This window comes from Salarias fasciatus, chromosome 9 (assembly GCF_902148845.1).
Source record: "Salarias fasciatus chromosome 9, fSalaFa1.1, whole genome shotgun sequence".
In the NCBI taxonomy this organism is placed as follows: domain Eukaryota; kingdom Metazoa; phylum Chordata; class Actinopteri; order Blenniiformes; family Blenniidae; genus Salarias; species Salarias fasciatus.
Genome location: NC_043753.1, coordinates 5,274,909 through 5,291,393, shown reverse-complemented (window position 1 = coordinate 5,291,393; position 16,485 = coordinate 5,274,909).

The following is a 16,485-nucleotide window of genomic DNA, read 5'->3' as shown; positions in this document are numbered from 1 at the left end:
ACTGGTGTTGGGAGGGTTTCTTTTAAAATGTAATCCCCTACAGATTACTGATTACATGTCCTAATGTGTATTATCCCTCATATCATGTAAAATATCTGTAAATTTGTATCTTATTTACTAATGCGAAATTTAAAAAAATGTATCAAAGACAATCATTTTACTCATGAAATATTTATTAGTGAAATATTACCAAAATGAATTTAAAGCTTCATCAAATTAGGCTCCATGAGAGCACGAAGCCGCAGCGCAGCATTGAAACCAGACAGGTCACAAAATTACAAACGAGTCAAAGAAAACTGCAGAAATTAAACACAAAGAACCGTCAATGGAACGAATGGGCACTGTCCATGGTCCTGAACTACAAATGATAAATGGAACATTTTGCATCATCATTGAAACTTGTGCTTTTGTAAATATCTTGTTCTAAAACATTTTTCCATCAAAAATAATTATTGTTCTGTGAATGTAGGCCTATAGAGTAAACCCTCTAATAAGGGGACATCCTAAAATTCCAGTGGTAGTACACGTAATCCTGCCAGTTATGCAGAAAGCCTCAACACTCGTGGAAACACCTCTGAAGTCTGTCCTCATATCTTTATAATGATGAAATCTGTCGATTCAGATCTCCACTGGTGTTTTTATTTTTATTTAGGAGTTTTAACTGTTTTATGAGTTTTTAGCAATTTCCGCTGTTCAGATTAGACATTTTTAAAGAGAATGTGGCATACATATTAAAAAAGTCGCTTTATTCTGCAGTTTTTCTGAAGTGATTTCCATCCATCTGATCATAGCTCCAGCTTTTCCCACATTCCTCACACAGAAGATCACACAGATAAACGGGAGCCTCCATCAGAGAGCAAAACCTGTTGATTTTGAAATTGAAAATCGAGTCACACCATCAAGCTAAGTAACCTTTAAAACGACAGAATCTCCCTTTGATCAATCTCTTTCCCTAATATTCCCTTTGCAGCTTCATTAGCACGCTGCATTCTTCATTTAATTTCTCACAAAAGCCCACAGAGAATACACGACAACCCCTCTGAGCTCTAATAAAGGAGCCCGAGCATGTGCCTGAAATAAACTTATTAACCAGTGCCAATTAGGCCAACATTTTGTTTTGGATTCTATCGCCGAGGAGACCTTGTTAAGGCATCGCCAAACGAAGGAGGAAACAGAAGGCCGCTGGTACGTGGCGGGCGGCAATCACGGCTCCAAGAGTTAAGCAAGTGTGAACTCAGCTTCCACCAAAATATTTACTGGCTCTTTATTACATCTTTACTGTTGCTATGGTAAAGGGACCCCTGAACGCCAGCCATAAACAGACTCCACTCCTTCATTATCGTGTACATTCAAGTGTTTAGTAGCACCTAGTGGAACACGGAGACAACTGCAGCCGCCTGCCAGTCCGCAGATCTCACCTGATTCCCTCCGGAGATATGAGCCCAGGCTGAGAACGTCTCAGGCTTCCAGAGGAGCCGCTTCATGCTCTCAGGTTCTAAAGGAGGTCCAGACGATCAGGAAAAAGAACCTCCTTTATAGACGCCGCTTACGCACAAAGCCCGGGCCTGAAAGATGCGTACGCAACTTCTTACGCATAGGTTATGATTTATAGTAATGAATCTGATCTTGGTGAAGCAGATGGTGAAAGACAGTGAGACTTTAGGCCAAATAATGAATTTGCAGCACAAGTGATGAGATGTGGAACAATCAGTCTGATTGCTGAGTAAGCGTATCAATACTGCAGGTGAGAGTCGAGTTCAACGTTGCAAATCACTTCAGTGGGATATCAGGATGGAGAGAGGACTCAGAGATCAGAACTGAGTTGGATTAACAGACATTTGAAGTTGGCCGCCGTCAAGCCGACAGCGGCGGGTTTAAAGTGACGTTCTTGCAGCCCGTGGGTGTTTTTATAGTCTTCGGTTCTGCAGACTCTGGTCAGAGTTAAGGCCGCAGAGTCAATCAGTTAAAATGAGAAGTAACTGTTTATCCGAGTTGAATCACGGACTTGAAATGTTTAATTGCGGCATTAAATGCGGCGGCACTCGCCCGAAGCTTCAACAGCTTTAATGAATCTGTGTGTTTGGAACGGGTCGGACAGAAGGCCGCCTGACAATGTGTGATTCCTTTTTCAAATTAATGGTATCAGTCTTCCAAAAGTCCGAGCCCTGGTGTGAAATAACCCTGTCAGCTGACCTATTTTAAACCGAATCTAAAGCCTACAGCATACGGTTTTAATGAGGACAGTGCCGGCAAAGTTTCACTCTTAACTAATGGTCAGACGTATGCGGGGAACGGCTGTTTTCGAGCCGGCTGCTGTGGAAACGGCAGGAAAATCACATCTTTGTTTGTCCCGCGCTTGCAGGCGTGCAGATATGAGGCTGAAGCACACCGCCGCTCGTCTGATGCTCCACAGATAGAAAATAAAGCGCCGGGATCCTCCGCCTTGTATATGGCTATGGATCCAATTAGAAGAGCGCCGCAGTTAGATGGAGAGAAATATTAAAATATGATAATATCAGCCACGTCTGCCTGTGTGGCTGCTGCTGTGTCTTTTTTCCCTTCCTCACGGCCTCAGTAACACCTCGCTGCAGAAAGGTACATATCCTGGCTCTAAGACACAGGAAATTAAACTTGTTTTCGTTCCCCTGATAGTTCCTGCCAGGAGATTAGATCACCATGGTGAACTCACCTCACGCACTGATGTAAACCCCTCCGGTGTCAGACTGTCCCTCAGAGGCCACCGTAGGGGCCCCTCAGCCGCATGTCTTTCCTGCCAATAATCACCCCATTAAAATGAATGATTCTGCCCAGACCGCGTACTGTACATAATCGTCAATTAGCCGGTGGCGTCGAGATGGCACCTCGGCTAACCTCGGAGAGTCTGCCGCCGCCTCATTACAGCGAGTGTGACTCACTCACGATCACAGCCGGTCTCCGGGCAATAATGGGAATTGAAACATCAGCTTCACGTTCGCCGGAGTCACACACAGCGCCGCCAAATGAACTGTGCGCCGCATCCCCGCGACGCTTGATCATCTAAATGAGACCGGGCTTTGTTAGAGTCGGTTTGTTTTTTAATGACGCAATTAGAAAATTATGAAGATGGAACAAAGGGGCAGGAGGTTAGCAGACAGACAGACAGACAGACAGACGGGCAGGAGCGGGATGTCTGCATTAAAACCTTTCACTCCCTCTGAACTCCGTTCACTCCACTTTCCCCTGAAACGCTCTTTGATTTGTGTGGAAATGAAATCTGATGGAGGGAGTTTGTCCTTGTCACCACATTTAGCTGCTTTTAAGTACCTGTGTTCGACAGAAAGGGGGGGTGGGGGGGGGGGGGGGGGGCGTCTTTCTCTCTGCGCTCGACTGGCCTTTGTTTTTTTTTTAAGATCTTATTTATGCACTTGTTTTTTTTCTGAAAGAAGTGTGTGTTTCGGATGGGGTGCGACGGCTCAAACGTTATCAAATGTTGTCGGTCAGTGCGGATTATGACTTGTCACATCTTGAAGAATGCTCCTCCTGCGTGTGTGCTCACAGTTTAATGTCCAGGAGACGACAGACGGATGGATGGACGCCTCAAAAACACACTTGCTCTAAATTATCTACACTTTAATCCCTTTTTAATTTCTCTAAAAATCTGAGCTTCTGTGGGCAGAGTAGATTCAGTCCTGTGTAACAAACCAAAAAACATCTGAAAGTTCACATTAAAACAGAAACTCCACAGAGAAAGCAACATTTTGTGGTTAGCATGTGGCGAGGGGTCAATCTCCAGTTTCCTCCCACTCAGTCCAAAATCAAGCATGGCAGGGATTCAGTCCTGCAACCGTGAACCGGATAGAGCCGTGCAAAACATCAATGGACAATGCCGAGGACGATGGCTGTATTCCAAATATTGTTATTCACAAGACAATGTTTAAAAGAGAAAAGCTGCAAATGGCTCCAGTTTGGTCCATCAGTCCATCTCCTGTAGTTTTTGTCCAACTTCAAGTCTCAGCTGATTATCGACACTGGACTTCCCGTCAGGTCAGCGTCAGAAGGAACACCGTGGAATCCTTGATGAATTAAAAGGATAAAGGAAACCAGTCAGAAATCAGGTGATCTCAGATCTCTGAGCTTTTACTGTCTGTAACTATTAAACATTTAAAGGTGCATTAAGGAGTTTTACAACCTTAAAAATACTTATTTTCCACCAATAAATATGCTACACATTTTTAATGATGTGTACAATGTGCCCTGACACATTCATTACAAGTACCTCTAACAGCGCGAAATTGTCACTTGAAAGTTGCAGTGCCGGTCCAGCACCAGCATTTTTTTGGGGAGAATTTGAAAGGAATGACGTAATGCGCGCTCCGGCTGGCCTGATTTAGTTAAGTTTCGTTTTGTCTGCCATTACTCCGCCAGATGCTTAGTGAGCAACAACTGAGCAGGATCTTCCAGAAAGTAAGAAAAGACTGGCTTCTAGCACTGCCACAGCTCCGCACAGACTCCACCAGGTAGAAGAAACTTAAATCTTACTTGACCGCTACTAAACGAGCGAGGAAGGAGTTCCTCTCTTCCGTGCACGCGAGCCACAGGGACGAGTTTTTCATTAAGCTGCATTACGCCTGCAGGGGGCGCTGTTTCGCATAAAACGTGCAAACTCCTTAATGCACCTTTAAAGTTCAGCTAATTGCTGCAGCGGAGGAACTTTATTGGAAACATTAAAATCCCCGATGAGAGGATTCCATTTTACAGTTACATGCAGGTAAGCAGAAAAACACATGTTGCTTTTCTGAGAGTGTGCAGCAGCAGCAGCAGCAGCAGATCTCCATCCAGCCTCAGGTCTTCAGTTGGACCTGAAAGAACAAAGAACTAGACTCTCCTCTTCAAATGTCTTTTTTTTCTGATTGCTGAGTTGAATTTACTGTTTTCTTGTCCTGACTTAGTCTCAGGTCAGCACTGTGGGTCCAGAAGGGTGACATTTGACCCCCACCTGCTCTATGAACGCTACACTGTTTCAGCAAACTCCTCCCAGAAAAAACATGATTTAAAATCAGCGAGTTGGTTGATTGATTGATGGGTGAGTTGGTTAGTTGGTTCATTGGCTGAATGATGAGTAGGATGAGTTGGATCATATCTTTCATCAAGGTGGATCAGTTGATAGGTTGGTGGTTGTTTGAGTTGGTTAACTGACAGGTAGTGGTTGGGCGAGTGGGCGGCTGGCCAGCTGCCTGACTGGTTGGTTGGTTAGTTGGTCCGTACATTTGTAGCAAAGCTTGTTCGATGTCTAATAAATTATGACATTAAAAGGTTTTTGTGATCACAGTCAGATGTGATAATAAATGAGTGCAGAGTAAAATTTGTACTCAATTACAACAACAGTTACACCACAGCACTCAAAAGTAACTCTTCCTAAAAATACTTAATTATGGTCAAAACTTGTATTTCTTAAAATTACTCAAGGAATTCATTTCTTTTTCACCACTTTGTCAAAGGCGCTGAATTAATTGTAGCCTTAAAATACATTGATCAGAGAATCGGAGTCTATTAAAAGATTCAGCTCAGTGATAACACATGGTTACAAAGCCAGATTATGTTGTGAGTTGGTGGCATGAATAAACGAGTATCTTTAAAAAGATCTAATAAATACGTATTAAAATTGTCAAACAATACTCATTGATGGATGCATGCATTTATGAACATCTTTGAAATAAAAACACATTGGTTTAAAAAAAAAACTCCTTATTAGTTTATTATAAAGAGGTTTTTTAGAATAAATTCTGAGAAAAAAACAAAAATTAACCCACTGGCGCCCTGGACAGCAGGAAAGAAGAGAAATGTCCTTCAGCTGAAGCCGCTCAGCTGTTTTCTCTCCTCCACCTGAAGGAAAGGCGACGCGAGGAATGAAGGAAATCAAGTGAAATGGAAGATGAAGGCAGAGAGTTAATAGTCTCCTTTATAGCATAACTGGGTTATTTTATATGGGTTGGAAAAGTCACTCTCCACACTTCCACCCCCCTTCTTCCTTAAAAAAAAAAAAAAAAAAACCTTCACATGAATTATTCCAATAGTTGGTGGGAGGCTGAGCCATTTGCATATAGATAAAAGTCAGTTTAATATTGTAAATTACCTTTTTATATGGCAATCTGGAAGATTTGGTTTTAATCTCTCAATAAATGTCTGGCTGTGTGTTTTCTGTGCTACCTGGAGAGTGTGAGTGGGTGAGGTGTGTGTGTGTGTGTGTGTGTGTGTGTGTGTGTGTGTGTGTGTGGAGGAGGTATTGCAGAGGGAGTGAGTGGGGAATTAAAAGGTTTCCGTCCGCTGTGCAGCCTCGTCTTTAATTAATAGATTATGTACACATGCACACTCCTGTCCGTCTCTCTCAGCTCCCCATTACACCACTGACCTCTGTTTCTGCTCCCAGCACACACTCTCTCTCTCACACACACACACACACACGGGTTTGTGGGGTTGATGAATGAGCTTGGAGAAAGACGGATGAAGCGTCTCGATGAAACGCTGCCGTCGCTCACAGGTTCACGGTTCCTGTTTCCACATCTTATATTCACACCGTGGTTTCAGATCTCCCACACGCTCGCTTTAACCGTCCTGCGAGGCGCTACACTGAGCCGTGTGGATTTTCGAAACGCGACTCCACGCAAAGGGAGGCGGCATCGGCTGTGACGTAGAGAACAGCATCATCCAGGTACAGCTTTACCTCAGGACACCAGGCTTTGTTTTAACAGCTTCACTTCAGGGTTTCGCCTGCAGATATTGACTGGATCTCATTGTGTTTTTGCTCATGATGTCTGTGTTTTCTATATACATACAAGGCTTCTTCTCACAATCTAAAGAGATCTATATTAGGTTGATTGGCTGATTGAGGAGGATGCTGTATAGAGTTACATTAAATTGCCAAGTCACACATTTTGCCCTTGTTTTTTGTCTTGTTTCGAGGATCCAGGCACTTCTAGAGTTACCAACAAAAACCAAGATTTTATTTTCTATAAAGCAAAAGCAGAAGTCAAAAAACCAAAAATCCAAAAGTTCTCAAACAAAGGGCGGATTCCTCTACTGACTCGGGACCAAAATCTACAAGGTGCTGAACTGCAGCAGCAGAGGCCAGAGGCACAGACTGAACCCAGACCAGAGCTCACACAGACACACAACTCCTGGACTGGCATACAGGAGCACCACAGACATGGACTGAGGAGCAGACAGACTGATAAACCAGAACACAGACAGCTCCTTACAAGCCCAGAGCACCAGGTGGCTGCAATCACACAATCAGGCACAGGTGATCAACATCAGGGCCGGGAGCAGCAGCAGTGGGGTTTCCATCCACATATTCTTATTCCAATGTTGGAAAATAAACAATGGAAATGCTAGAAAGGAAAAAAGGCGGGCTGGAAATGTACACACAAAAAAAAAAAAAAATTAGGATTTTATGCTGGGAGGGTGTGGATTTGTCTGCTTATCGCTAAAAAAAGAAAATTTCACCACAATGAGACAAATTTTTTCTGGAGTTAATAAAAGAAGCAAACAGTGTTGTGTTTTTGTGGCAAAGAGACGCTCTCTGATGACATATATTTCATGGCTTCTCCTTCCGCAAAATAGTAAATGGAAATGGGCATAAAGGCACATTTTGTTTTTGGGCATTTTCATTAAATTCACTGAAAATTTTCAAAACATTCAACTGGACATCTGACTAGTCAGATATGAGGAGAGGAGTTACAGAGAACGAAACCAGAGATGCAGTTAGAAACACCACTAACAGACAGGACAAAACATGACTGTGACAGTTTTTTTAAGTGATCAGTTCAGAAAATGACCTTGTGAAATGAAGGCTATTGCTTGTATTCGCCATCGACTGACCTGATAGTGTTGAACTAACAAGTACAAAATGAGAAGTGGAGCAATGCAGTCAGATGTGTTTCAAATGTTACAAAAAAAAAAAAAAATACAACCAGCATGAAGACATAAAGACAAATGCAAACAATGAGAGATCTGTTATGAAGATTATAAAGGAGCAGCTGAGAGTGCTCTGATGTACTCGCTCTGGCAGTCGGGACGTTTGACCAGGAGATTCCCAGAGTGTTACGAACTTCACAGACAGGAAGTGAAACATTATTTTTCCATTTCATTCTCCAGCTCATTCACAGCCGGACACAACTCTTTCACGTGGAAACGGCAAACTTTCATGGCGTTTTGATTGTCTATTGAGCACTGGCGCTCGGAGCCACTGAAAATGTAACGACTCACTGGGTGGAACTTTTCGAAAGCGCCTGGTCTCTGTCCTGAATCGACAGCGGAGGAACCGTGCCTGAACACCACCGCCGTGGACCGTAACAAACATGGCGGCCTCCAATGCATCAGGTTTGGATGAAGCTCATGTCAAAGTGAAACGGATCAAATTTGGATTGATAACCTTCCGCACTGCGCCTTTAAGAGAATCTATGTACGTATCCTGGTTCCCACTGAGCTTCAAATGAGACTTGATTATACTGAGATAAAAATAGAGTCTTGCTGGAATTCTAAATGATGCTCCAAGTCCTTTCTGTTTCTCACACAGCCAGTATCTGAATTTAAATTTCCACCCATCAGAGGTCCAGAGAAGAGCCTCCCACACGGAGCCGAGCGGCGAGCGGCGAGCCTGTGAGGGGGCGGAGGTGGACGGAGCAGGAGGTGCCGCCTGCTTGGGGGCGGACTTGAACGAAGACGAGAACGAACCGTCGTCCCGACGCCGGCCGCCATCATCGCGGCGCCGACCAGAAAGTGCTCCTCAAATTGCTGTGATTTTGTCACACTCACCGGTGGAGATTTCACTGTTCCCACTCACCCCCATCCCCGTGAAGCACAGCGGGAATCAAATTTGTCACTCATCTGTCCTAATGAGAAAATTGCTCTTGATTAGTGAATCGAGAAATCAGTCACTCAGCTGCACTCTTCAAACTTTACACTGAGGGTTGTTTGGTGGATCCACTTTTTGGTCCTTTTCTTGTGTTTTGAGTGTTTCCTCTCCATTTCCGCAGCGTGACGCGTCAAATCCACAGATTTCACAAAAAATCGAGGCTCTTTTCCACTGTGGAGGCTGAAGAATACATCCAATGATGTGACGGAAATCTGTGTATTTTAACATTTTACAGCATTCAAATCTAAGGCTACACTGATATCAGGATTAGAAAAAGATTTCTGTGAGTGCTACGTTACAATGCTACATGCTACACGCTAACTAGTTTTGGGGGCTCACCTGCTAAAAATGGCTAAAGCATGACTGATACACTTATTAAAAATTAAGAGACATTATATTCCCCTCTGTTCTATCCAACTCCACCTTATTCCACTGTGTTCTATTCTTGACAGGGTTTTAGACCTCAGCTTCCTGCTGTCGTCTGACGATCAGGCTGAAAACCCCGATGCGTGAGTTTTACCTCCGTAATGAGCATCTTTTAGCAGGACGTCTTGATGCAGCTGAACTCAGACGGAGATGCGACTCCGACGCTCCCTGTCCGTGCTGCGTGGCGGCGGGGTGGAGGAGGTGGAGGAGGTGGCGGAGGTGGAGGCGGGCGGGGGTGAAAAGTGTCCTGACGATAATGTACTTTGCTGGATGGCAGTTGTACACCTTGATGATCAATGTAAGTCATAAAAAGCTCGGTGAAACAGAGAAGTGATAAATCTCCCGGGTCCTCAGTGAAGCAAGACACATAAAAAGCAGACGGCTGTGGGTTTTCATGGCTATTGCCGGATTCCTCTCCTCACCTCGGGGGCGAAAAATGCAAATAAAATACAGATTATAAAAAAGGATAATGTGTGGGCTTTTGAAGATGAGGAATGAAAATATCAGCGGGCCTCTGTTTGATTTGTATGTCCAGCGGCGACACTTGAGATGAACGAACCATGTCTTAAATTACCATGTAATAAAATTTTTACCTCAGAAGGTGGGGTGTCTCACACAGAAAAATAGCATTGGCAGCTTAATGGTGCCAGAATAGGGAGAAGAGAGAAAAAAAAAAGCCACCATTATATTCCTCCATCTGTGACAAATCCTATTAGTAATGTGGCATGTAAAGATGGAAGAGCGCGCATGTTCTGTCTGGTGGACATCCGCTTCTGTTGATTTGATGATGGAGATCGATGGGAACATAAAAGACAGTCGGCATTAGGTCGAGCTCATTCCTCCGCTGCGAGTTCAGCCGACCGACTTCATCCCAGCCGCCCTGAAACACAAAACCAAAAAAACATGACAGAGAAATCTCTCACTGACTGTCGTGTTTCCGGAATAATAATCTGTGTTTGTCTGCAGTTTTCAATCCGTCTGCTTGGAGAAGGTCTCTGCAGAGGTGTAAAAATGATCTTTTGGATATTGAGTCGATCCAATCAGCAGACTCCTGAGGTGAAACCCCCACCCTCCCCCACCTTCCTCCACTCCATGGTATTTAAAGAGACTGACGGCTGCCTGAGCGCCGGCGTCGGACCAGGAATCAAAACTAATCATAAGAAGCCGGCTCTGTAAATGGCAGGACATGTGATTCTCTCATTTTGGAGGAAGAGGGATTCGTACGCTGGAGGAGGATGAGAACGATGCAGTGTGTGCTCAGTCACAGAAGTGCATTAAACGATGGTTTTAATTGGCTCGAATGTGAGATCTTTGGCGTTAGCTCTAAACTGTTGGTCCGATGACACATTCTCAGACAAGTTCCCGTTTGTTCTGGACCATCTCCGTCTCCGAAGAGCCTTATATAACCCACAAAGTGCTCAATCCTGCACAAATAAAGACTTCAAAATCCTCACCAGTTCCACTTTCTCCACCTTGCTCCCTGAAGGCCGAGGACCCGATCCACTGGAGGCTGGTCTCGATCCGACACAAACAGGCTTTACGTGGACACACATGGAAGCTGATCAGCTAACTTAGGTCTCAAACTAACACACACACTCTCCATTTACAAACTAATATCCTGTGTGCATTCCAGATTAAAGCACAAGGGATTATGGGATGTTATTTCCCGGGACTCTCAAAGTGCATTGTAATTATAGCAGTTGGCGGCTGGTCACACCTCATGATCTATTAATAGCCCGGCGTTTCTGCGCTACGGCAGTTTATTGGGTTGGTCGGCGCTTGTCTCAGGAGTCGCCTGCAGTTTTTAAAAGTTACACAGTGTTCAATGTTTCTGATGTTGTTGGCAAGCTTTATTGCGAGAATTAGATAAAATACATGTAAATGTCTTACTGCTGGATGGACGACAAACCGTTTAGCGTTCGATATTTTGGAATTATTTCACATAAAGTCACGTGAAAGAGACTGACTTCACCCAGCGTGAACTTTACGATGAAAAAGAGAAGATAGATGTTTTCACATAAAGATCTAATGAAGAAACCTGGTTGGGAATGAATTAGCAGCCAGTGGCCTCACCATGCTAATAACTCCCAGCCAAAGCTGAGTGTTTCTATTAAATAGGGCTGCAATAAATCCTCCCTCATTGATTATTCAGTGTGCTGGAACTCTTGATTTACCTGCGCGGAGATGGGAGATCATTGATTATGTAGTTCTTCTCAGGCTGTAGATCATGACACTTACATGTATGCTTCGTGTCTGAATGTGGAGCCATCAGGAGTGAGAGATGAAAAGTTCGGTCCACCTGTTGAGGTTGGACGTGGAGACAGACGAAGGTGGGGTGGAATCGGTCGCCGTCTGGCGCCGGGGATGCGAACGAGGCCATGAGGGGAGTCTGGCTGAGCACAGACGGAAAGACCGCAAAAAGAGGACAAATGCCAAATCAATACTGCCATTATCAGCAGCGTGTACGACTGAATTAGATGTCATCCAGCCGCAGGGTTCGAGAGGAGGCTTGACGTATCTGAGCATTAGCAGCGCCGCATGATGGAAGCAGCGCTGTGTCTCCGTGTGAGATGGCAGCAGTGGATCTGAGAGTCTGGCGACAAACAGACCGCTGTCTTCCTGTTCTGGAGGAAGGAGTTTGAACATGACTTGTGTCAAATGTGCTTTTTGAGTTAGCCGTTAGCTTAAAGTGACCACGTTATTACAATGTAAGGAAAAATTGTCTTCTTTCATGAATGCTGCAAGACTAGATTAAGAACAGACTATGTTGAAACACTTGTCTTTTGCTTCCTTGTCACTCATTGGAGGTAAGTACATCTGTGTGGTTTTGGTGGCGCTGCAGTGAATGAATGAGAATTTTGCAGTTCTCAGACTGTCTGACGTACATTTAAGAACCCTGGGTCACATGAGTTTATAGGTTAAAACGAGTAAATGGTGACGGAGTAACATAAGCAGTACATACAGAAGACCTTTCAAGAAAAACATAATCTGTTATTACATCTATTTAAATTGGTATTTTCTGAGAACATAAAAAGAAAAATGAGTAAAGCTGAAGATTCATGAGGTGCAGACACCCAAACTGAAGCAGTTCTGTTTCCCAACTCTGATCATTTATGAATGAATTATTACTCGGACATTTTCCATTTGATTAAAATGAGATCGCTGAACAGGGTATGAGCTGCTGCACGGAAGGTTTTACATTTGAAGACAGTGAGCATGCTTCCTTTTAGCCCCGAGGAGCTTTTCATCTGCACCTCCTGAAAATGAAATCTCTACATGTTAACACAGAACCACTTTAAAGAAGGGAGCTAAGAAAAAAAAAAAAAACCCTACATTTTCAATGTTTGCTTTAATATTTCAGGATGTCAGACGCAGACAAGAAACCGTTGGCTGGTTGGATTCCTTCTCCGAGGGAAGCGGCAGACGATTTCCTTTTATGAGTGGAAAGTGGAGGGAAAGTAAAATCCCCTCAGCGTCGTGTAGCATGAAGCCCACGAGGCCGAATGTACCGACTGCATTCAGACGTGTTAACATTTGGTGGAATGCCGTTTGAATGTTTGAATGTTTGAATGTCAATTTGAGGAATGCCTTGAGGGAGCGCCGGCACACTGTATCTTCACCACTCCTGTTTGTTTTCACTGAGTACACTTCACCGCGCCGCTCTTCCTTTAACCGAGGCTCCTAAACGGATCCGGAGCAGCCGCTTTGCTGGGATGTAGCTTCAATGGGAGGAATCCATCCCGCCGCTCCTCACCTGCCTGTCTTGATGTGCTGCCGACGGCCGACCTCTAACCTGCCGTCGCCCCATTCTTATCTGGGACTGACTCCAACAACCCGAAAGTGGATGAAAACCAACAGAAGCTTGATTTTTTTCCCTTTAAAACCATCACTCATTGTGCTGCTTTGTTCAAAAGAATATCCCACAAAGGTACGGTCTATTGTGAGGAAGCAGGAGAAGTGGAATATTTGTCGAGTTAAATTTTATGTTCTTATTTTTTGGAAAAACGTCTTGCTGACTTCAGGTAGAGAGTGAAATGTGGAGTGAGTGATTTGGCAGTCATTATTATGTTCGAGAGGAACAAGAAATGTGTCAGGAATAGCTTGAGGACTGTAGTTATCTACTTAAATGCTTCGAAGCATTAGAGTTGGAGGTGAATACAGCGAAGCTAAAAGCGCTGCTGTGTGAAACAAAGACACAGCCGAGGTCTTCAAATCCTGAGGTTGATAAGATACTCAAGCCCACTCCTGCTACGTCCAATTTTTTTCCACTGTGTGTGCAGACGAAGTCAAGTTCTCTGGTTCCCAGGTTTTGGGAATTGAGATAACGCTGTGATTCACATGTCAGTCAAAACTGCAGCAGTTGACAACAGCCGACTGAACCGGACCATAGAGTCAGAACTGCAGGAAGCAGAAGTGTTGCTTCATCAGTTTGGTTTAACAATCTCAGTCAAAGATGCATCAGTCAGGCCTTTCGCCAAGCATTTGTGCAAACACTTGAGAGGTTTTTGAGCGTGACAAAGCAGAGAGGGAAGGTACAGTTATTCCCATGAGGCCCCACAGTTCCAGGGACCGCTCTCATTTCGTCATGTCCTGCGTCTCCCTTTGCCATCTTGGTTAGTGAATCTGAAGGGGTGTCTGAAGGTTCACTAACCCTCACCCATCTCACACTGGCATTTCCTCGGCCCCGTCTGTCTCTTCACACTTCAGCATTTTAAAAAGAAAAAATCATATTAAGGAACTGAAGTGTCAAAATCAAAAGAAATGAAATCCCTGGTCAGAAAAAAAAACTCTGAATGTTTAGGGATCAACGTGTCCCTTATACTTTATTAACTGGGTCCTAGAGCCAATCGTGAGGCAGAATACACCTATCAAATGTCCATCAAATGGCAAATGCAGGCACTCACACTGGTTTGAAAAGTACTCGGAATTTGGATTTTCTACATATCCAAATTTATTTTATTCAGTGTGGCTCCTAGCTCTGTTCTAAGGCAGGGTCCACCTAGACAGACCACCAGTCCAAGGCAGGACAGACAACAATGAGCAAATAAAGCAATGGACAATTTAGGGCCTCCACTTGACCTCGCAGGCATGTTTTTGGACTGTGGGAATACATCCAGGCATACACAGGAAGAACAGGCAAACTCCACATACACGCCTTGATTTGAACCTTTTCCACACCACAAAAGCTGCAACAATAACATTTATGGTCATGGCAGTAACCGAACGAGTAAGAAAATAAAGATGTAAGCTGTGGAGGAATCCTTCTGAATACAAACCGTTTGCACTCCATCACGTTAAAAGTTGTTTGGACAGTGAGGAAACCCATGGGGGAGTCGTTCTCGTGAGACAGAAGCCTTTGTCCGGCTGTCCACGATCCCAGAGATGGAGAGTGGGATCACAGCGTCCTGCCCTGGTGATGCATTGACCAGACAAGCTATTGATTGGCTCTGCCGGTTGGCTCTGATACATCATGTCATCTTTGTCCTGAGAGCAGGATCCAGGACACAAGCACTTCCAGAGAAAGCTTGCAAAATAAAAGTCCACTTGCATCGGTGGTACGCAACGGCGTGTCTGCGCGATGATGGATCAGTTCATCTGCCGGGTCCCAGGGCCTGACTGTGGAGCATCATCTTCATCAAACAGTGCGTGACAGGGCGTCCATCATCACAAAGTCACGCCGACGGGCCCGGTCCCCTGATGGAGCTACGCCTGCTTACATCAACACACGGGCGGCAGCTTTATCATTTCCAGTCATTTATGGCTGGACATAAATTGAAGCTCAGTGGCTGAACACAATCATCAGGGGCTCCAGCCTCCGGGGGTCAACTTTGGTGTATATCTTCCTATTGTGATTGTTAGATTCCACATGCTGAGAGCCACACAGTGACAGGAGGGAAGGAATGACGAGATTAAACCTCACACAGGCTGAAAAGACACTCCTCAGCAAAAACACACCGAATGACTGAAAAGATCTTACTTTGTAGAACAGCTTCCTACACGTAGGACTATTCCTGGTAATTTAGATTACTGCAGTACAATTAATTCTAATCACTGATCATTATATCCAATGTTCTCAGTCGTGAAGACTGCTAGGACTTCCTCTGGTCCAGTTCTGATGGAGACTCCTGGTCCTGTGTGAACTGTAGCTTCAGTTTCCTGCAGGGACCCCTGATGTGGCCTCCATCAGCTGATGGACAAGCTCTCAGACGCTCTTCTGCTCACCAGAGGTTCTTTGAATTCCTGTTGCCTTTCTATCATCTCCGATCAGTCCGTCCATTCTCCTCTGATCTCTTATAGTCCCAGGGCAATGTTGCTCACTGGAAATCCTGGAGATTTTTGATGAAATTCCAGCGGATCAAATATTCAGACCAAAAACCACGAAGGGTCCATCATCTTCCTTCACCCTCCTCATGCTGCTTGACCTTCCTCAGGTCTCCATGCAGCAACATACCGAGTTACTCAAAGACTGGAGAAGATTGGTTGAGCAGATGTATCTCCATGTGGCAGGTGAGTATCTGATTATGAGAATATGTAGGTTTGTGTGTGTGGAACCGTTTTTGTAACTGGGGCAGCTTCTAATATCAGGACTTGAAGACGATCGAAGTGAACGCTGGATCCAAGGAACCCGATGGAGCTCGTCACCGTAACTTGAAAAGCGTGAAGGTCCTTGATGCACTGTGCGATGTTGGATTTCTCCCAAATCTCCAGCTTAACCAGACTGAAGCACTCATTCAGAAAGCTTTTGCTTGTGAGAATGGAGCGAAGGCTGAAGTGATTACTTTTTCCAGCAGAGCCGCGTTCAGACTCTCCTAAAAGCAGTCATCATCGACGCCCGTGCTGTGTGGAGATTTGCTTTCGGAGCCATCGGCGGCGCAAAACGCGGAGAGCGTGGACGGAAAGTGACAACTGAGGCCATTTATGCAATTGATAAAAGGCGTGAGAGCGAGTAGATGGATCAGACAAATTGTCAGGAGAGCGCAGGCCCTTAGAGGCTGATTAGAAAATAGGCAACTACCAGAGGAGAGAAGAGCAAGACATCAGAGGAATAGATTGTGTCAGTTGGCAGGGTGGGAAAAGCATCAAGAAAATGTACTTCTTGTCCTGTGAATTAGTACCATCACAGAGCTCAATCTGGCTTATTAGAGCTTGTTTTCAAGTGGCTCCAA